This window comes from Neomonachus schauinslandi, chromosome 16 (genome assembly GCF_002201575.2).
Source record: "Neomonachus schauinslandi chromosome 16, ASM220157v2, whole genome shotgun sequence".
NCBI lineage: Eukaryota > Metazoa > Chordata > Mammalia > Carnivora > Phocidae > Neomonachus > Neomonachus schauinslandi.
In genome coordinates this window covers 47,674,616-47,696,218 of record NC_058418.1, presented here as the reverse complement: position 1 = coordinate 47,696,218, position 21,603 = coordinate 47,674,616, and the positions used below count along the sequence as shown (strand labels likewise).

Here is a 21,603-nt window from a genome sequence, read left to right as displayed (position 1 = left end):
GTGTGATTAGTACAAATGGATTAAGTTGGTTGGTTTGTTTTTGCAGTTCTTTTTGTCCTCAGGGTATATTTCAGTAGAAATGTAGAGTCAAAATCTAAGTCTCTTGGAATAGTATTTCTTTTTATAGTAATGCCACCAACTAGATACATATTGTTTATTTGTTTTGTTTTATTTTTTTCAGTGGGGGGAGGGGCAGAGGGAGAGAGCATCCCAAGCCGACGCTGAGCATGGAGTCCGTGGGACTTGATCTCACAAACCTGAGGTCATGATTTGAGCCAAAACCAAGAGTCGGATGCTTAACCGACTGAGCCACCCAGGTGCCCTCATTGGTTTTATCTTTTTAGGGATTGCTTTTGTTGTTTCTACTTAAATTTTATTTTGTACTTACACAAAATTGATAAAAACATTTTCAAATTAAAAAAAAAAAAACATTTTTGGGCGCCTGGGTGGCTCAGATGGTTAAGCGTCTGCCTTCGGCTCAGGTCATGATCTCAGGGTCCTGGGATCGAGTCCCACATCGGGCTCCCTGCTCCTTGGGAGCCTCCTTCTCCCTCTGCCTCTCTCTCTCATGAAAAAATAAATAAAATCTTAAAAAAAATAAAAAATAAAACATTTTCAAATAAGTTTAGCTTCTGTGTTCCCTCTACCTAGTCTCTCTTTACACCATAAGTAACCTCTTTTTAGTATTTATCCTTCCAATAAAAAAAAGTTATATTTATCTCCCCTGACTTAGATTAACAATGGTATACTATATATAGTTTTCTCTGCCTTGCTTTTTTCTACTTAGTTTATATTCTAGAGATCACTTGATAGTAATACTTAGAGTTTCCTCATTCATTTCTTTTAACATGCAAACTATTTCATTGTGTAAGTGTACCAGAGTTTACTCAGTTTTCTTTGATAAACATTTGAGTTGTTGGGTGCCTGGGTGGCTCAGATGGTTAAGCGTCTGCCTTCGGCTCAGGTCATGATCCCAGGGTCCTGGGATCGAGTCCCGCATCGGGCTCCCTGCTCGGCGGGGAGCCTGCTTCTCCCTCTGCCTCTCTCTCTCTGTCTCTTATGAATAAATAAATAAAATCTTTAAAAAAAAAAAAAAAAACATTTGAGTTGTTTCTAGTCTTTTGTTATTATAAAGAGTCCTGAAATGAATAATCTTATGCCAATGTGTTTTTGTGGTTTTTGGCCAGAATTTCAATGTGATTTAAAGCTATCCTGGGGCGCCTGGGTGGCTCAGTCGTTAAGCGTCTGCCTTTGGCTCAGGTCATGATCCCAGGGTCCTGGGATCAAGCCCTGCATCGGGCTACCTGCTCTGTGGGGAGCCTGCTTCTCCCTCTCCTATTCCCCCTGCTTGTGTTCCCTCTCTAGCTGTGTCTCTGTCAAATAAATAAATAAAATCTTTAAAAAAGAGAGGTTGCAATAAATAATTATTCATTAGGGAAATGCAAATCAAACCACAGTCAGGTACCAGTTTACACCCACTAGGATGACTATAATAAAAAGATGGTGGGGCGCCTGGGTAGCTCACTTGGTTAAGCACCCAACTCTTGATCTCAGCTCAGGTCTGGATCTCAATGTCATGGGTTTACGCCCCACATTGGGCTCCATGCTTGGCGTGGAGCCTACTTAAAAAAATAAAATAAAAAGATGGAAATAGCAAGTGTTGATGAGGGCATAGAAAAATTGCTGGTAGGGTGTAAAATAGTGTAACTGCTTTAGAAAAAATTTGGCAGTTCCTCAAATAGTTAAACACAGATTTACCATATGATCCAAAAATTCTACTCCTAGGTAAATACCTAAGAAAAATGAAAACATATGTCCTCACAAAGACTTTTACACAAATGTTCATAACAACATTATTCATAGTAGTCAAAAACTAGAAACAACCCAATGTCTGTCAACTGAAGAACGGATAAACAAAATGTCCATTTATTCTGGAGGGTTTTCCAATACCCATAGCCATTTCTCTGATTCTCCAGACACCAACTGGGGGGTTCAACATTCCAATTCTGATACTAACTACTTGGAGTTAGCATATACAGCATTAGTAAGTCTACAAGGGCTTAGTCCCACAAGACTACCTCACTTGAGACACCAGTCACAAGTCCTGGGCCATCCATACTTTTGACCAGTTATCTGTAAATTACAATCACAGTCCCCTCCTAAGATTTTATAATTGGCTAGAATGGTCACAGAACTCAGGAAGGCACTTTTCGTTAAGTTTACCAGTTTATTATAAGGGATACAATTCCCGAACAGCCAGATGGAAGATATGCATAGGTGTTGGGGAGTGTGCATACAGAGCTTCAGGCTATCTCCAGGAACCCCACCCTCCCAGCACCTGGATGTGTTTACTAACCTAGAAATGCATCACATCTCACTTTCAGGTTTTTATAGAGCCTAATCTCAGCTCCCATTCCCCTTTCCTGAGGTCAGTGTGTGGACTAAACGTTTCAACACTGTAATCATTTGGTCTTTCTAGTGCCGGGCTCCATCCTGAGGCTCTATCTAGGGGCTCCACCTTAAGTCACCTCATTAGCATTAAACTCCCTGTGTGATCGAAAGGGGCTCTTAGTATGAAGAACAAAAGACACTCTTATGTGCAGGAAATTCAGGGTTTTAAGAGCTCTGTCCCAGGAACTGAGGACAGACCAAATATATTTCTCATTCTGCCACATCCATACACTGGAAGTAGAATATTATTCAGTTGTTTAAAAAAAAAAGGAATGAAGTACTCTCAACATACTAGGAATAGAAGAGAACTTCCTCAAACTGATAAAGGTCACTTTATGAAAAACCAACTCACAACTAGCATCTTACTTAATCATGAAACATGTGGATGCTTTCCCAAGATAGGAACCAGGCAAGGATGTCCGCTCATGCCTTTCTGTTCAGCATTGTGCTAGAGGTTTTAGTCACAGCAATTACACAAGAAAACGAAATAACAGGCATCCAAATTGGAAAGGGAGAAGTTAAACTATATTCACAGATGACATGATCTTACATATAGAAATGTCTAAGCAATCCTCCAAAAAACTATGAGAATTAATAAACAAGTTCCGCAAGGCAGGATACAAGATCATTATGATGTGGAATGTTGGGGTCCAGCAGCGAATGGTCAAGAAAGAATTCTTGAGATGTTTTCAGTGCAAAAAAGATGGTTTTATTAAAGCACAGGGACAGGCCCTGTGGACAGAAAGAGCTGTGCTGGGATTGTGCAGAGTGACTGATTATATACTTTTAAGTTGTGAGGCAGTTAGAGCGTAAGTCTCTAAGGAATTTGGAAGCAAGGCTTTCAGGACCTTGAGGAGGAGCTAGCTGCTGTTAAGACTGGTTCATGAGACCTTTCAGACGGATATCACTGGGCCATATGTTTGAAGGATGATGGCTTACATATATCTTGGGGTGGTGGGGGGAGAGATAAAGGAAGTTTCCAAAGGGATTTTTAGATGTTAAATAAGACTTACAGCATCCTGGAGGTCGGGCTAATATCAAGCTAAGGTTGCTTTTCACCTCCAGTAAAGTATTAACATTGAGGCAGTTAAGCTTCTGGAGGAAGGTCACCCTGCCTGTCTCAAGAACTTATCAGTGGGCTGGAAGTTGTAAGGAAATTTAATTTTTTTCTACATTTCTTTTGCCTTTTTCTCCACATCAATTATACAAAAATCAATTATATTTTGATAAAGTAGTAATGAACAATCCAAAGATGAAATTAAGATAATTTTACTTTAAAAGTGTTAAGAATAATATACTGGGAATAAATTTAATAGAAAATCTTTAAGACCTGTACATTGAAATCTCCAAAATACTGCGAAAGAGACTAGAAATCTAAATAGATGGAAAGACATCCACGTTCATGGGTTGGAAGACTTAATATGGTTAAATGGTAGTACTCCCAAAATTGATGTACAGATTCAATGTGGTTCCTATTAGAATCCCAGGTGGCTTCTTTATAGAAATTGATAAGCTAATTCTAACATCATATAGAGGGGTGCCTGGCTGGCTCAGTTGGAAGAGCGTGCGACTCTCGATCTCAGGGTTGTGAGTTTGAGCCCCACGTTGGGTATAGAGATTACATACATACATACTTAAAAAATAAAATAAAATCAGGGATGCCTGGGTGGCTCAGTCATTTAAGCATCTGCCTTCGGCTCAGGTCATGATCCCAGGGTCCTGGGATCGAGTCCCGCATTGGCCTCCCTGCTCAGCGGGAAGCCTGCTTCTCCCTCTGCCTGCCGCTCCCTCTGCTTGTGTTCTCTCTCTCTCTCTGACAAATAAATAAATAAAATCTTTAATAAAATAAAATCATATGGAAACTTAAGGGACTCAGAATAGCCAAAACCATTTTGAAAAAGAACAAAGTTGGAGGATTCACATTTTTGGACTTCAGAACTTACTACAAAGCTACAAGAATGAAGACAGTGTGGTACAGCATAAGAAAACACATCCAGAGTCATGGAGTTGAATTGAGAGTTCAGAAATATGGGAGTCCCTCCTTATTCGTGGTTTCGTTTTCCGGGGTTTCAGTTACCTGTGGTCACTTATGGTCCGGAAGTAGATGATCCTCCTGATGTACGGTCAGAAGGTCAGTGGTAGTCGAGCGCTGGATCACAGTGTCTGTATCATTCACCTCACTTCCTCCCATCATGTAGGCCTTTTATCATCTCACATCATCACAAGAAGAGTAAATAAATACAGTACAATAAGGTATTTTGAGAGAGACACCACACTCATATGACTGTTATTAGTTATTGTTATCTCTTACTGTGCCTAATTTATAAATTAAACTTTATCATAGGTATACATGTATAAGCAAAAACATAACATATATGGGGTTCTATACTATCCTTGGTTTCAAGGATGGGGGGCTACTGTATACCCTCACATCTATGGTCAGTTAATTTTTTCTAAATTTTTTTAAAAAGATGATTTATTTGAGAGAACGTGAGTGGGGTGTGGAACAAAGGGAGAGGGAGAGAGAATCTCAAGCAGACCCCCTGCTGAGCATGGAGCCTGATGTAGGGCTCGTTCTCACAACCCTGACGTCATAACCTGAGCCAAAACCAAGAATCTGATGCTCAACTGACTGAGCCACCCAGGCACCCCTATGGTCAGTTAATTTTTTTTTTAAGATTTTATTTATTTATTTGATAGAAAGAGCACAAGCAGGGGGAGCAGTGAGCAGAGGGAGAGGGAGAAGCAGGCTTCCCGCTGAGCAGAGAGCTCGATGTGGGGCTCGATCCCAGGACCCTGAGATCATGACTTGAGCTGAAGGCAGACACTTAACCAACTGAGCCACCCAGGTGCCCCTGGTCAGTTAATTTTTGACCATGATGCCAAGACAATTAAATGGAGATGGTGTAGTGTCATCTTTCCAACAGACAGTACTGGGACAAGTAGATATCTCTTGTCCACACAAACAATGTTCATTGTAGCATCATTCATAATAGCCAGACGGTGGGAGCAATCCAGATGTCTATCAGCTGGTGAATGGATAAATAAACTGTGGTATAAAATCCATATGATGGAATATTATCTGGCCACAAAAAATGAGGTACTGATTTCATGCTATAACATAGATAAACCTCAGAAACCTTACGCTAAGTGAAAGAAGCCAGAAGGCCACATATATTATGATTCCACTTACATGGAATATCCAGAGTAAGCAAATCCATACAGAGAAAGTAGATTAGTAGTTGTCAGGGGCTGGAGAAGGTAAGGAATGGGGGCAGCTGGCTGCTAATGGTTACAGGGGTTTTTTTTTTTCGGCAAGAGGAAGACCAAAAAAATGGAAATGTTCTAGTGATGGTTATACAGCTTTTGACTATACTAATAATGTGCAGTTTAAAATAGAGTGCATTTTGGGGCGCCTGGGTGGCTCAGTTGGTTAAGCGACTGCCTTCGGCTCAGGTCATGATCCTGGAGTCCCGGGATCGAGTCCCGCATCGGGCTCCCTGCTTGGCAGGGAGTCTGCTTCTCCCTCTGACCCTCCTCCCTCTCATGCTCTCTGTCTCTCATTCTCTCTGTCTCAAATAAATAAATAAAATCTTAAAAAAAAAAAAAATTTTGTAAAAAAAAAATAAAATAAAATAGAGTGCATTTTATGATGCACAAATATGTCTCTTTCAAAAAAAAGCTTGCAATAAATTACTACCTCATTAGTTTGGTTTAAGGTAAACCAAAAAGAAAAAAACAACTTGCAGTTTACTGGGGTTTTCCAGTTTTTCATGTTAAATCAACATTTCTTTCCCATTCAAGACAAGACAATGACCATCAATGCAGAGGCCAAGAAATTTTAGGCTTTGGGCTTAAATTTATTTATTTTTGTTCTTACTTTTAAATTTATTTTGAAATAATTTTGGATTTACTGAAAAGTTGTAAAGATAGTACAAAGAGCTCCCATGAGCCCTTCATCCAACTTCCTCTAGTGTTAAAACGTCTTACATAATCCTGGTACATTTATCAAAACTAAGAAATTAACATTGCTGCAGTGCTGTTAACTATATTCATAGTTCACCAGTTTTCTTACTAATGTCCTTTTTGTGTTCAGGATCCAAACTAGGATTCTACCTTGCAGTTAGTTGTCAGGTCGCCATAGACCCCTCTAATCTGACAGTTTCTCAGTCTTGATTTTTTTTTTTTAAGATATTTTTAGGGGCACCTGGGTGGCTCAGACGGTTGGGCGTCTGCCTTCAGCTGGGGTCATGATCCCAGGGTCTTGGGATCAAGCCCTGCATCGGGCTCCCTGCTCAGCGGGAAGCCTGCTTCTCCCTCTCCCACTCCCCCTGCCTATGTTCCCTCTCTCGCTATGTCTCTGTCAAATAAATAAATAAAATCTTTTAAAAAAACAAAAAAACGGAACACTGATTCTAGTTACTGAGCTTGAGCTTGCAGAGTGTGTTGTGGCATCATCTACTTGCTTACTTGCTGTTTTGTGGGGAGGATAGATGAGAATGCCTTCATTTTCCCAAGGAAAGCAAAATCACTTTTCAGGGGCAGGGTGGGGAAGTCCTGATGACTGACTGGATTTCCAAATCTTTGTTAGGCAGCAAAATACTGCCAGATTTTGGATGGCATACTAATCTTTTTTGCAGGGGGTGTTGACTTTTGTTTTTTTTTTCTGAGTAGAAATTTTTAGAGTTATTTTGGAAAATCAAAGTATGCCTGGTGTAGAATATCTCGAAACTCAGTAGTTTATTCTTGCTTCTTTCACTCTACCTGTCCTTCTGGTACTATGTGCAGTAGAACAATTACTCTCAAAGAACTTTGGCAAATTAACATTCCTTTTTTTTTTTTTTTTAAGATTTATTTATTTATGTATTTGACAGAGAGAGACACAGTGAGAGAGGGAACACAAGCAGGGGGAGTGGGAGAGGGAGAAGCAGGCTTCCCGCTGAGCGAGGAGCCCGATGCGGGGCTCGATCCCAGCACCCGGGATCATGACCTGAGCCGAAAGCAGACGCTTAACGACTGAGCCACCCAGGCGCCCCGCAAATTAACATTCCTGGTCCTTGGCCTATTTCATTTACATTTCACCAGAAGCTTTTATGTGGGAATCTAGGACATAATCTCACCTCCTTTCTGTTCACACTAGACGAGTAAGCACGGTATGTGCCCCACAGAATGTAAGCAAGGTGAGTCCTCATGGGCAGTGTATTTGAACTGAACAGTTACATTTGAACCATCACTTCATGCTGTTCACACTACCATCCAGTTCTTTTATTTTCTCTTAATGGACATGCAGATTTCTCCTTGGTTAGAGATGTGGAAGCTTCCAGCCTTCATCTAAAGAAGACCTTGATTGTTCCCTAGTGCAGCCTGAGAATACAGGCCAGACCAGGCAGGCCTTGTGGCAACTGGGACGAATTTAGGACCAAATGACACGTGTCTTAGATCAACATTTCTTGGGGCACTTGGGTAGCTCAGTCAGTTAAGCGTCCGACTCTTGATTTCAGGTCATGATCTCAGCTCAGGGTCATGAGATCGAGCCCTGCATCAGGCTCTGTCCCCAGCACAGAGTCTGCTTGAGATTCTCTCTCTCCCTCGCCCTCTGCCCCTTTCCCTGTTCGGGTGGCTCTCTAAATTAATTGGTTAGCTAATTAATTCATTTAAAAGTATTTAAAGAGGAAAGAAAGATCAACATTTTTCAAGATCTTAAGGTTCACTCAGTTAATTCCTTTTATTCCAGCTTCCACATTGGTCTACCTCAAACCAATCATGACAAGAAAACAAATGATCTTTTTTTTTTTTAAAGATTTTATTCATTTATTCATAAGAGACACAGAGAGAGAGAGAAGCAGAGGGAGAAGCAAGCTCCCCGCTGAGCAGGGAGCCCGATGCAGGACTTGATCCCAGGACCCTGGGATCATGACCTGAGCCGAAGGCAGACACTTAACCATCTGAGCCACTCAGGCGCCCCGAAAACAAATGATCTTAAACACCTGTTCACCACATTCTCTCACATGTTCTGGGGACATTTTACCTAAAAGGTATTGCTTTTGGGTTGTTCTTGAAGGTGATTATTCTAAAAATTTATTTTGAGTAGTCTTTCATTCAGCTTTCCTTTTTTTTTTTCCCTTACGTGAATACACTTTTTAAAAAAATTTTATTTATTTGAGAGAGAAAGAGCACAGGTGGTGGGGGGAGGAGGCAGAGGGGAAGGAGACTCCCCACTGAGCAGGGATCCTGGGACCCTGGGATCACAACCTCAGCCAAAGGCAGACACGTAATGGACTGAGCCACCCAGGCGTCCTGTGAATACACTTCTATAAAACATCTGAACATGAGCTGTTATAATAGAGTTGTTTGGTCATGAATTGTACCATTATTTTATAGATACTTGTCAAATAGTCCTACTTCTCATGATTTTGGTTTTTTTTTAACTTTTTTTAAAAGATTTTATTTATTTATTTATTTATTTGAGAGAGAGAGTGAGAAAGCATGAGCATGAGCAGGGCTGGGAGGAGGCAGAGGGAGAGGGAGAAGCAGACCCCCTGCTGAGCAGGGAGCCTAATGGGGGGCTCATTCCTAGAACCCTGAGATCATGATCTGAGCTGAAGGCAGACTGAGCCAAAGGCAGACGTTAACCGACTTGAGCCACTGAGGTGCTTTTTTTTTTCTAAAGCAATTAAACTGATTGAACTCCTGATATCTTCGTTTTCTTACTGAGGTGAAATTCACAAAACAAAATTAATTTAAAGCATATATTCAGTGATATTTAGTACATTCATATTGTTGTACAGTCATCACCCTGATTCCTTTTTATGTTTGTGTATAGCAATGAAAAAAATATGTATAGGCCCCCAGAGCTTTGTATGTGCTGACAGGGCAGGCTTTTCATTGGCTTCAGAGTTTGTGCACTACTGCTAGAGGTTGGTTAGTTGCATCCAGCAGCCACGCAGTTGATCCATTGGGTTTTAAATAACTGTGGTCTATTAAAGCCCATTGTCTTACCATAATTGCACCAAATAGGAGCTCTAAAATTATTCATGCTGCTTTAATTTGGGGATAAGGGGGCAACTGTTTCGTACTAGAGATTCTTAAAATGTCCTCATAATTAAACAGATGCCTTTTTAAAATTCTGCATAAAAATGTTGCATACTCGGGGCACCTGGGTGGCTCAGTAGTTAAGCGTCTGCCTTCGGCTCAGGTCATGATCCCAGGGTCCTGGGATCGAGCCCCGCATCGGGCTCCCTGCTCGGCGGGAAGCCTGCTTCTCCCTCTCCCACTCCCCCTGCTTGTGTTCCTGCTCTCGCTAACTCTCTGTCAAATAAATAAATAAAATCTTTAAAAAAAAAAAAATGTTGCATACTCATTACCCAGTCTACTCAGCTGTCCAGTCGTCAGCTGAATTATTCCCTTTCCTTTTGCCTCCTTAGGAAATCAACCTTGCATGAGCTGATCTTGCATTGATTGATTTACAGTGGTATGGCGAAAGAATAGGTTTAGTCAATATTAGGAGATTGATCATCAGGCCACCTTTGAGGGTTCTTTCTACTTAGTTTATTAGCTAAGGTAGTTCCAAAGCTTAGTGCTTGGTTTCTATTTAGAAGTTTTTAAAATAGTTGGGCTAGTGATGAGGTCATGAAATCCTTCCCAGGCTGCCCTCACGTGCTCTGGGGCCTCATGCTCCCCTTAAGACTGTGGGAATTGCCCCAGCTGTTTTCTCATGGACATATATTTTCTCTCAAATTCCTTCCCATCTTGGAACAATTCCATTAGCGATTGTTTCTCATCACCACGGTGTGGACCAGCACCTTTTTTGCTGGAGAAAAACAGAGTCAGCACATTAATGTGAGGGAGTCATAGCCAGGCTTTTCCCAGGCCACTGGAGGGCTGCTCAGCAGTGGAGTCCTCAACAAAGGAGCTGCCATTAAATCAGAGAGAGAACATGTGCGAGCAGAGAAAACTGCCTGTCTCGTGCCACCAGCACCAGCATTTTGTTCTCTAACCAGCTGAAATGTGAAAGGGTTTTTGTTGATGGTATTTAGAAATGCTTACTGTCATGCAATAGAATCTTTACATTTAGCCCAGAGGTTTTTTTTTTCCATTTTCCCAAGAACCAGGCTCATCTCCATCGTCCCCAAGAACAACCAGAAGTTGGCACTCAGGGAGCATGTTCACTGATGGATCTGACCTTAAATCTGGTTTTCTTCCAAGGAGCTGAGAGTGCTAAATCAAGGAGACTGCTGTGCTCATTTTAGCAGCTCTGCAGACTTGTGCCATTGGACACGGGCTGCCATTTCACCAAGGGCAGGGCTTCTCAACCTCCACACCCCTGACATTTGGGCTGGATCGTTCTTTCTCATGGAGAGCTGTCCTGTGCATTACAGGATATTTGGCAGCTCCCTAGCTTGTGTCCACTAGGTGCCCATCATACCTCTTTCTTCTCCAAGTTGGGACAACCAAAAATGCCTCCAAATGTTGCCGAATGTTCCTGGGGACAAAATCGCCCAAGATTGAGAATTACTGAGCTAAGGGTTCTCACAAAGGCAAGATGAAGGTTCCTGACTCTTAACCCAGCCACTAACCTCAAAATGTTTTTTTTTTCCTCCCAAGTAAGAGCCTAGAGAAAGGATTCCTATCCTGCTTTTGTGTGCAGCTCACAGCGGGCATGCTGCTGTGTAAGAGTCAGTCTGAACTGTACCTGGATTTGGCTTTGGCATCCACTGGGGATGGGAAGTGATGAGCCAGCAGCATGACCTCCTTACTACCTGCCCCTCTTACTCTAATTAAACAAATTTTTATGGTCTTTCTGTTAATGAGTCAGCTGGTAAAGAAAACACTCTTCTTTTGCCAAAGCTGTTGTGAAGCTGAGACTGCAGAGTTTTGTACTCATAAGTGCTTGTTGTACTACTGACTTGTTCTTCCTGGAGGTAGGGGGAGGGTACCCGCGAAAATACAAGTGCCAGTATGGACTTGTGAGTAGCAGTTTTTCAAAGCAATATATCGGAGATTTTCCCCGACAGTAATTAGAAAGTACCCCTGGTCTCTATTATCTTACAGTAAAAAGTCACCTGTGATATCAACAGAGGATTATAAAACCCCTAGCATGGCCACCTCCGCAAGTTGGTCATGGCAGTGTGCTAGAAACTGGGAACATCCTTGGTGTGGCCTGTGATACTCAGGCACCTGAGGTGCATATTTGAAGTGTTTAGGTTGGAAAGTGTGTGCTATACAAGTACTCGGAATTAAGAAAATGCCACTAGGGTTTTAGAAGTAAAAGAGACCACGGGAAAGGAACATGGAGAGGCTAAGGACCAGAGCAGGGTCCAAAGACTAGGCCTCTCGATTCCTGCAGCCAGCTCTTTCCACTTGCAGTATCCTGCCTCCTCAGCTGGCTGCTTGGGAAGAGAACTAAATTGAGCACCGAAAAGGAGTCTTAGAAGTGGTTGCAAAAGCAAGAGGTAGGAAGGAAACACAACCTCTCTACCTCCTCAGAAATGCTGTGGCCGCCTTTCCTTTTCTTGGCACCATGGAAGCTGTGTCAGCATTGCGGGTTTAGGGCTGGGAAGGGAGGGGGGACATCAGGTCTTTTTTCCCTCAGACCCTGCTGAAACCTGCTATTTGCAGTAAGACCAAAAAAGCCTTCCCAGGGCTTAATTGCCAAAGCAATGCCAAATAGACAGGAGCGTGACTTATAATCCCCCCAGCTGAGAGGTTTTACTTTGGAGTTTGGCTTTAAGCTCTCTGCTAATCCAGCCAGTTGCTTATTTTGAAGAGAAATTGCCAGTCTTTTGACAGTGTAATGATTGCATGATCTTTCGTGGTGTTCCTCAAGGTAGATGCCAGGCTCAACACTACAATATAAAGCCTTTCTGAACATTATAGCAAAACCAGTTGGATTTCCATAGGGTTATTGATGGCTTTGAATCCATTTGGACTATGAACAGTAGGTCACAGTCAAGAACAGGAGCTGTCAAGGGGAGTGGTAGCTGCTGGTACGTGATGCAGGCCAATGGGCAATCACTGCTGAAACTTGCCTCACTTACAGCTATTAACATTTACATAAAAATTCATTTAAAAAGGAGTGCCTTGTCAGTAAAACCCAGTGAGGTTACACACAACATCATTAGACCATAATTAACTAGGAACAAAAAGCATTAGAACGTGTCCATGAGTAGAAGCCCCATGTTTGCCCATTGGGCCTTTGGGCCAAGTGTCACAGCAGCCTGAGAAAAGAATAGTCATCAGGAAAGTATTTTCTTTCCTTCCAAGCCAGGAAGCTGACTCACAATGGAGTCTGCTTCTCCATTCTGAATTTTGAGATGTGCAGGAAACAACCAGCCATTACCAGCTGAGGTTTTCCTGCTGATAAATGAACCCTGAGGCCACGGTGACCTGTCTTGTTAATGAGTTAATGAAGAATCTAGTCTTGGCGTTGACCCTCTTCTTAAAAGCTTTCTGTGGAGCTGAAACAACATTCCTCTAATTTATGAGTTAACTCTTTCTTACTTAGCAAATGAGAAACAGTTGGGGATTAAAGAACCCGAGTGGCAGAGAAAGCGCGGAGCCTATCGACTGGCTTCTCTTCATTTTTTTATTTCAGCATTAACTTCACTTGCAGGCAGGAATCTCATTTAAAAAATATTTTCTTCTTATTGCAGAACTGTAATAAAACTGATCTATTTGTTATGTTGCGTTTACCCCAAGGCAATGACATTTTATTGAAGAATTCCCCCCCCATTACTCTGATAAGAAACAGCTTTGAATTGAGCCAGATAGGTATTTGAGTTTTATGTGAATATTTCAGTGCAGGAAAGAGATATTTTAACTTCTGTAAGTAAACATTATTAACCTGGCATTTATTACAGGAGGCATATCCTCTCTTCAGCTTACTAGAGAGAAATAGTCTCCTTTAAATCAGATTATCTTGGACAAGTCTTAGAAATTATTTCTTCTCCCAGATTAATTTTTCTTTTAGTAATTGGTTGTTGGTGATGTTCCATGATTCAAAGGGAGCCCCTGGGGGCCCCAGGGTTGTTGTGGATACCTCTGTCCCAGGGTCATTTCTCGGCTTTGCAGTTCTAGAAATATGATTTAATCAGTTGATTAGATACTGGTGAAATGATTCATGACAGCCATACTCCTAAAGCTGGTGTTACATTTGGTTTAGAAAATGTTTATTTAAAAAATAGAAGGAAAAAAGAAAACGTTTATTAACTTACAATTACTATTTCATTAACCAGAAGAGTTTGTCTATTTTTTTTTCAAAGATTTTATTTATTTATTTGACAGAGACACAGCGAGAGAGGGAACACAAGCAGGGGGAGAGGGACAGGGAGAAGCAGGCTTCCCGTGGAGCAGGGAGCCCCATGCGGGGCTCGATCCCAGGACCCTGGAATCATGACCTGAGCCAAAGGCAGACGCTTAACGAGTGAGCCACCCAGGTGCCCCGAGTTTGTCTATCGAGACATCTCAAAACCAATACCTGGAAAATCATAAAAAGTAAAAGGAGGCTTAGTTTGGCAAGCAAAGGAAAAAAAAAAAAGGGATCCATCATCTTTTTTTTTTTTTGAAGATATTATTTATTTGACAGAGAGAGAGAGCAGGAACACAGGCAGGGGGAGTGGGAGAAGGAGAAGCAGGCTTCCCGCAGAGCAGGGAGCCTGATGTGGGGCTCGAGCCCAGGACCCTGAGATCATGACCTGAGCCGAAGGCAGATGCTTAACGACTGAGCCACCCAGGCGCCCTGGGATCCATCATCTTAAAGACACCTCATATATATGCCCATTTTGAGACTGGGAAGGAATCTTGTATTCTACTATAAGACATGCATCTGTCAGGTGTTTGGTATTCGTGGCTCATATTTAGAACCCTCTCTACCTGGTGAGTGCTATATGGCCACTGCTGAAGTGTCTTAAGATGGTAAATTGAACACATGCCACCACACATGTGCCCCAAATCCCTAAATATATCAGAAAGATATGTCTTTACCAGTGGTGAAAAAAAGAATGTCCTGATTAGTCTAGAAATTTGAGGAATTCCTGAAGGATAGAAGGCAGATGGAATCATATTAAAGTAGAAGTCAGTCTTTTTTTTTTTTTGAAAAGATTTTATTTATTTATTTGACAGAGTGAGAGCACAAGCGGGGGGGCAGCAGGCAAAGGGAGAAGGAGAAGCAGGCTCCCCACTGAGCAGGGAGTCTGATGCAGGGCTGGATCCCAGGACCGCAGGATTATGACCTGAGCCGAAGGCAGACACCTAATGACTGAGCCACCCAGGCGCCCCTAGAAATCAGTCTTAAAGCCCCGTGTGTCCCATCCCTCCCTGTGATTACTGGATATGGGTTCTGGTGAATAGATTTATATACTGGGGATCTGAAACATCAGAGCAAGTGCATAGCTCAGAGTCACCAAACATCAGACGAAAACCAACATCAGTCATAAAAGCTCCAAATTCAAGAAATTGAGAAGCTAACACGGGAAGATCCAAGTAAATAGAGCATAAATAAGGAGACTTTTTAAAAAAAATTATTTATTTTCAAGAGAGAGCAGGGGAAGGGCAGCTGGAGAGGGAGAGGCAGAAAATCTCAAGCAGACTCTGCGCTGAGCGCACAGCCTGACTCAGGGCTCAATCTCACGACCCTGAGATCATGACCTGAGCTGAAACCAAGAATCAGATGCTTAACTGACTGAGCCACTCAGGCACCGCATAAAGAAGGAGACTTTAAGGAAAGTGTGCTTATACCCTGAAAAGGATAAAAAAAGAATATTGCATTCATGAAACAAGAACAAGCTATTGTGGGAAAGAATGAAGTTTATTTCCTAGATCTTGGAAATAAATCATGGTTGTTTAGCTAGAACCTTCTTAAAGGGGCTGCATAGTATAATGGGTACAACTAAAGCAAATTAGAGAACAAGAAGAAAGAGCGAAAGAATTCTCCTAGAATATAAAATAACAAAAAGAGATAGAGTGACAGAATAGCGAATACAATAATGGGTCATTTCAGAAGTTCCAGGGTTTATCCAGTGAGTTCTGAGAGAAGAGAAAATGGAGGGAAACACACCCAAAGAAATAAAAAAAATTTCCCAAACAGAAGAAAAGCAAAAATCCTTAGAATGGAAGGGTTCACCAGAGTGCCCACTGTGAATTTATCAGTGTGAGAAGACTCACATTTTACACTGTTAAAAAGAGAACTCCAGGCCCAAGGTAGTCCCCTGCAAACTGAAGTGCAGATTCAGCCTCCCTTGGAGTGGAATTTTACCACAGTATATCTGGAATTTTCTGGTTGGCACCTGTGAAGTAGTCTGCATGTTCTTGCTCTCCATCCCTTAAAGGAATATAAGGTAATCTGCATAAAGCCTCCGAGAAGGTAATCCAGCCCTAAACAGTCCTTTTCGTTTGCCAATCAGTTTCTGCCCCACTTCCGTATAAATACCTTCATTTTGTACAACTCCTAGGAGCTCCCCTCTACTTGCTAGAACGGATGCTGCCTGACTCATGAATTGATTAATAAAGCAAATTAGATCTTTAAAATTTACTCTGTTGAATTTTGTTTTTTAAAAGCACATATAACAGAAGTCTCAGAACATGAAAAATAAGGAAAAATCCCAGAAGCTTCCAGAGAGACCACACAGTCCAGCCAATAAAGAAGCCAGAATCAGGTTGGCATCAGAGTCTTATTGGCAATATTGATGCAAGAAGATGATCACCCAACAAACATTATCATGGTCTGGGGCGCCTTCTGCTTTTAGGAGGATGAAGAGTCAGAGTGTCTTTCTTGCACTGGGTGTTTCTCAAGGGCCTTTAATTCCAAATAATCAATGCCAAAGTGGCATATTTTGCGGTTACAAACTCTGAACCCCTACAGTTTCAGCTTCTTTGATGAATGATCCCTTGACCTTCTGCCTTCATGGGAAACTGGGCCCATTGGTCCTGTAGAGCAGCCTCAGGCAGAAGCTGGTTTTTATCTCCTGTGCTTCACATTTCCCAAGACCTGAAGATGAAATTCATGTCTTCCATATACCCTGTCACTGCTTCCAAATTCTCTTTCCTCCTTCTTCCTGGATTTGCTATTGAGGTTAGTGGAAGTACTAATATATTCAAGCTACAAAGGGTAAGAGGAAGTGATCAGAAAGTAGAACCTTTGAAATAAGGTTGTGGAGGTTTGTTGGTATCAGAGAATGCCCGTGGGGATAGGTGGCTGAGTTAGGCTAAAGAAAAAGTTACTTGGGGGGCCTGGGGGCTCACTTGGTTGAGCATCTGACTCTTGGTTTTGGCTCGGGTCATGGTGTCGGGGTTGTGGGATTGAGCCCCATGTCGGGCTCCTAGAACAGCGGAGTGTCTGCTTGGGATTCTGTCTCTCCCTCTGCCCCTCCCCCCCAAATAAATAAATCTTTAAAAAAAAGTTACTTGGCTCTGAGAAAGTTAAAAATTGAGAGGCCAAGTTTGGATCATCTGTGGATATTGAAGTCACCTGACAGAGGGAGGACACGCGCAAGCAAGTGGGCTGAAGTCGGGAGAGACAGGGAAGTAGCTGGACAAGTTAGTAGGTGTTAAACAGTGATGAGGGACAAAGAGCAGGAAGCCTGGGGTGCTCGCTTGCTCTCTAAATAAAGAAACCTTAAAAAAATATATCACCCACCTTAATGGGGAAGTCTCTTTTAACAAAGACATGTGGCTCTCCATGTTTGTAGTGGCAAAAGATCATCATTGACAGTCCATCAGGAGTGATTGCTGGATAAATTATGGTACTTCCATACAGTAGAACAAAGGAATGAGGATATGCTTTATGTACTCAGAGGTCGTAATCTCTGAAATATATAAATAAGTGAAAAAAGCAAGGACTGGAATAGTGTAGGGACCATACAATCATTTATATTAAGAAGGGAGAGAGAATATATACAAATATATGCCTTGTTTGGAAATGCATGAAATGGCTCCGGAAGGAGGAAACAGGATTTTTAAAATTTGATTTGCAGAGCTTTATTTCTGGACTCAAACTAAATATATGGAGATTTGCCACAAGATCAGGTAGGAAGTTAAGTTCTACCTACAGAGCTAGGAAATCGGCTACTGAGGTGTAGTCTATGAATTGTCAATGTTCACATATGCAGAGAACAACTCTGGAAGGACACAAGAAACTAGTAACAGTGGTTACCTCAGAGAAAAAAGAATTGATGACTAGGGGACTGGTAAGATGTTATATTCACTCGGTCTCTTTTTGATCATTTTGGGTTTTGACCGGTTGCAGAATCCAAGTAAAGGTTTAAGTCTACCCCCCGTCCCCCACCAATGGCAAAGAGTCACTGTCAAGACTTCTGGCAAATATGAACTTCATGTTCTACTAGCTCAAACATTTCATTGTAAATCAAGAGATCTGGGGTCTTTGAAACCTGACCAGAGGACAGATTACAGCATTTGTAAGATGGCAAGGCCAACGCAAAATAGATGGCTGGCTTCAGAAGGATCACTGAATTAGTTGACTCCATGGACTGTCCCCACTGGGAGACTAATTTTAGGAGCACCTGAGCCCATTTCTCAGCTCCCGTATGTGTACCCTCAGCCCATCAGTTGACCTGGTCAAGAGGCTTTTTCTTGGTCTCCAGACTTGTTTTGATAGGGTTTACATTGTGCTGGGAGTGTCCCCCTTTCATTTCTTGTGTAGCCTTGTTTTGACAATTTCACATGCATAGTCAAAGATCCCATCTTTTTTCCCCTCTCCCCGCCTTGCGATGGAAACCTCCTCCACCCCTGCACCGCCTCCAGCTCTTGGCTTCTGTAGCACCAGACAGGGCTGCTGGCCCGCAGCTGTTTTTGGGGAGAAGTGCAGATGTTCTCCAGAGCTTTTCAGGCTGGCAGGATGGTCTGAACAGGTGGGATTGCTGAAACAGTTTACCCTTATTATTATCCTCTTTCCTGTTCCTTTTCACCTGTTTCTATTGTTTTAAAGGGTTTTGTTTGGATTAATTAATTACAGGAGAGGGGGAAAAAAAAAAAAAAAACGCAGACTTTGCCACAGCTGCAAGTAGGTCAGGAGCTATAAGGAGGCAGCAAGTCAGGGATCAGTGGGAGGTAGTGGGGGTGGGGTGGTGATGATTGTTGGCCTTTCCAGATGATCAGGAGTAACTAATATTGCAATACCTCTGGGCCATGGAGGCGCTTGCAGAGCATTAATGATTAATAATGTTCGTGGCCTCTCACGGTTAAATTGGTCTCTCTGTGTCTCAGTCACTGAAGTAGAAAATGTGAAGGAGTGACTGCTCCGGGGTGGGGGCAGCCCACCCGGCAGATGAATTAGAGTGCAGTCCAGAAGCCGCATGGTTTTAACGCCTTGCTCTCACCACCATAACTTCCTTCCTTATTTTTTAATCAGCTTGTGGAGAGCAAAAAAAGGAATGGGCCATATAATAACCAGAATGTGGTATGAAGGCTTTAAAGACTTCCTCACCTTGCCTTTTTCACTTCCCTCCCCCAATTTAAAACAAAAACAAAAATTTGCTGGTTTGATGACCGTGTTGGTAGCATTTTAGGACTTCCCTCTCTGATTCTCATTTGATAGAGGCACGTTCCCTCTTAGCATTTCCTGTGATTTACCTCGGCTCTGCAGCACAGCATCTGTCTGAAGGGCGACCGTCAAAGATTGTGTCTCTTCTAAAATTTACCTTGCTCTCAGGCAATGGAATGAATATGGTTCTGCATTTGCTAAAGAAGAAATGCTGATCACCTTGTTTCTTTAAATCTGTGACGTCACTACTTTTTTCCCTTTTATGTTGACCCAGTAGCCCTCCTCCTGCTCATCTAGAGATACCATTAACTGAATGGGCAGGTCACAGAACGGAAGAAAATATTTGCAAAATATATATCTGATATATATATACTTAAAATAACTATGACAATAAAAAAGACAAACCAGTTTTTTAATGGGAAAAAATTAACATTTTACAAAAGATTACAGAATAAGCACATGAAAAAAAGTGTTCATCAGCATTAGTCATCAGGCGAATGCAAATTCAGACCACAGTAGATCTTGGCTCAGACCCCCTGAAATGGCTAAAATGAAAAGGACTGAAAGCACTGTGTTGGTGAGGTTATGGAGCAGCCGGAACTGTTGATGCGTTGCTGGTGGAAACCTAAACCAGGAGGGTTAATAATTTTGGCTATGTGTTTCACATTTTGTTAAGTTTAATGTATACCTATTCTGTGACACACTGTTCTACTTTTAGGTTTTCATCCAAAAGAAATTAAAACATGTCATGTCTATAAAACAAAAACCTGTATGAGAATGTTTTATTCATAGTAGCACAAAACTAGAAACAGCCTAGGTGCCTCTTGACAGGAGACTGGCTAAACCAAGTGTGGGCAAACCAAGGAACAGGCCACTGGTACCCACAGCATGGACTGGTACCCATGGCGTAGATGAACCTCAGAAACGTGCTACATGAAAGAGCCAGATGCAAAAGAATAAATAAAGAATAAGTTCAAAACATAATCTGTGATGATAGAAGTCAGAATGCGGGTGGGAATTGACGAAAAAGGAACTTCCCGGGATGATAGAAATATTCTGTATTTTGACTAGGGGCGTGAGTTACACAGAGGTATGCATTTACTAAACTGGCAGATAAAATGTACCTTCAATCTGTGCATTTCACTGTATGTCATTTTCAATGCCAAGAAATGGGGCAGGTAGGTGCTGCTGGAAAAGACAGAAGTGACATCCAGTGAGGCCTCTCTTCCTTCCCTGCTGTCAGTGCAGGAATGCTTGAGCACCGGAGGGGGCCGAGGTGAGGGGACTGACTGCATTTGGCCGCCTTTGTGTGGGGCAAGTTTAAGGCACTGTGGAGTTTGATGTTTTCTTCTAAGTCTGTGGCCCTCCGTGCCTGATAGCCCACCCAGCAGGTGGAGCAGTGCCTGTCAGCAGAGGAGGCCTGTCCCCAATAGCCGTGGAATGAGTGTCATTGCCCCTTGAAGTAGCCCTGGTGAATAAGGCCCACTTTGTGTTTTTTTCCAGCTTTCAATAACTGGAATGTGCTTCATTTTGTCATCATAAGGGCTGGCTTGTCTGCCTGAGAAACAGTCTTCAGAATAATAGCAAAATTGTGCTACTTGGACTCAGTGTACTTGGGGATGGACAGTGAAGCTTGAGTGTTAATAAACTGAGGGGCATTCTCATCTTATGAGAGCTCTAAACAGTTTTATGCTCCTCAGATTTTAGTTAACAGCATACAGAACCTCCTGAGAAATAAATGTGATTCTGGAAAACCTTTGATATTAAGCATTGGAAGAATGTTTTAGCTTTCATCTCTTTCATCATTTCAGCAGTGCACTCCCTGGGGAACAGATTGTTTCACCAGCTTTTCCAGTGGCTTGATCCTGCCCAATGGGTTCAGAAACAGATGTAGAAGACAGAACCACTCTCTTCTTGGCCTCACCTTAATCCTCAGTCTAGGGGCAGGCACCTGGATGGCTCAGTCGGTCAAGTGTCCAACTCTTGGTTTCAGTTCAGGTCATGATCTCAGGGTCGGGTGATTGAGCCCTGTATGGGGCTGAGTGCGGAGTGTGCTTGGGATTCTCTGCCTTTCCCTCTCCTTTTTTTTTTTTTTTTTTAAGATTATTTTGACAGGGAGGCGGAACACAAGCAGGGGAAGAGGCAGAGGGAGAAGCAGGCTTCCCGCTGAGCAGGGAGCCCGATACAAGGCTTGATCCCAGGACCCTGGGATCATGACCTGAGCCACCCAGGCGCCCCTCCCTCTCCTTCTGCTCTTCCCCCAGCTTGTACATCCTCTTTCAAATTAATAAAAATCTTTTTAAAAAAAATCCTCAGTCTATATATCCATCATTATTTTTGAAAACTAGCCTCGTGACTCCTCAGTGACATGGCCTGGCTAACCCAAATTGAGTCCACATACTTACCTGAATGTTTAGACAGCCCATTCAGTTTCTCTTCAAACTATAATGTTTGGGTAATTACTTAAATGGTAATGTGCTTCAGTGGGAGGCATCAGGAACTTTTTCTAAAATAATGACCCTCAAATCGCTGTATGCTCCTTGTATAGCCCTGAGCCCGGAGGTTGTGATTCAGGAGGCAGGATAGACCCCGGAGTTTGCATTTTTATTAAGCACGGGGGATTCTTGGACAATACTGAGAAACACTGCAAAAAGTTA

The 21,603-nt window shown here is 42.3% G+C and overlaps 1 protein-coding gene and 1 non-coding gene across 2 annotated transcripts in view; both read left to right on the top strand.

Moving 5' to 3' along the window:
• CFDP1 (craniofacial development protein 1) overlaps positions 1–21,603 on the top strand; it is a 124,188-nt gene that overhangs the window by 74,464 nt on the left and 28,121 nt on the right. The window lies entirely within an intron of this gene.
• TRNAE-CUC lies at positions 3,991–4,063 on the top strand. The gene has a single exon. It is a non-coding gene; the product is annotated as a tRNA-Glu (tRNA).